The sequence below is a fragment of the Heptranchias perlo genome, chromosome 29 (assembly GCF_035084215.1).
Source record: "Heptranchias perlo isolate sHepPer1 chromosome 29, sHepPer1.hap1, whole genome shotgun sequence".
Taxonomy (NCBI): domain Eukaryota; kingdom Metazoa; phylum Chordata; class Chondrichthyes; order Hexanchiformes; family Hexanchidae; genus Heptranchias; species Heptranchias perlo.
In genome coordinates this window covers 36,069,906-36,071,205 of record NC_090353.1, presented here as the reverse complement: position 1 = coordinate 36,071,205, position 1,300 = coordinate 36,069,906, and positions in this window count along the sequence as shown.

Here is a 1,300-nt window from a genome sequence, read left to right as displayed (position 1 = left end):
CTTCCTGTGATTTGGATTTTTATCTTTAATAATGTAACATGTATGTCTGATTGGCTGATATTGTTAACGGAAGATCTTGAGGCTCCTCCCCCTCCCCTCACTTGCTCAGTTGATACATGCGCCACCCAGTGTGGTACTGAGCCCAAATACAACGGGTTCCATCCCTGGTCTACGGAGAGTTGGCCAATCGCAGCCTGAGCCGCGGTCTGAACGATACAGTTGGGCTCAGTGCCCTTGGGCTCGGGAGACGGGAAGAATTACACAGGGGCAATTCTATCCGCTGGAAGACGTAATGTTGGTTGAGAACAGGATCAGCTTTGGTTACAAAGGTGCCTATGGGCAGGCAGAGAGCCCACAGTCCCTCATCGACTAGGTTCTCACAAAGAATGGGCAGTCGGGTGAACTGACAAGTGACCCATACCTCAACAAAGATCGAACAGGAGGAGGCCGTTCAGCCCCTCGAGCCTGCGCTACCATGTAGGTCATGGCTGATCTGCACCTCAACTCCCATTTACCTGCCATTGCTCCATATCCCTTGATACCCTTACCCAACAAAAATCTATCCACCTCAGTCTTGAAAGGCCCAATTGTCCCCCAGCATCCACAGCCTTTTGTGGGGGGGGGGGGGGGGTGGGGGGGGGAGGAGGAGAAGAGGAGAGAAGAGAGAGTTCCAGATTTCCACTACCCTTTGTGTTGAAAAACCATCATGGGAGATATCTGTGGACATACCAATGGCCTTTGTTGGCTTTTATGTTTCAAGTTGGCCATTTAGATTGGTGGGGAGCAGACATTTGATACCTTATGTCCACAGTTGACCAATCCTATTCACTGTGATGTTGGGGCATAACATGGTGTCATATCAAGGGGTGACATTTTTTTTAAGGAAGAAAAAGAAAGACTTGCATTTATATAGTGCCTTTCATGACCTCAGGATGTCCCAAAGCGCTTTACAACCAAAGAAGTACTTTTGAAGTGTAGTCACTGTTGTAATGTAGGAAACACGGCAGCCAATTTGCACACAGCAAGATCCCACAAACAGCAATGTGATAATGACCAGATAATCTGTTAGTTGAGGGATAAATATTGGCCAGGCCGCCGGGGAGAATTCCCCTGCTCTTCTTTGAAATAGTGCCGTCGGATCTTTCATGTCCGTCTGAACAGGCAGACGGAGCCTGTGTTTTTAACGCCTCATCTGCAGGACGGCACCTCCTGCAGTGCGGCACTCCCTCAGTACTGGCACTGGGTGTGTCAGCCTGGATTATGTGCTTGAGTCTCTGGAGTGGGTCTTGAACCCATAACC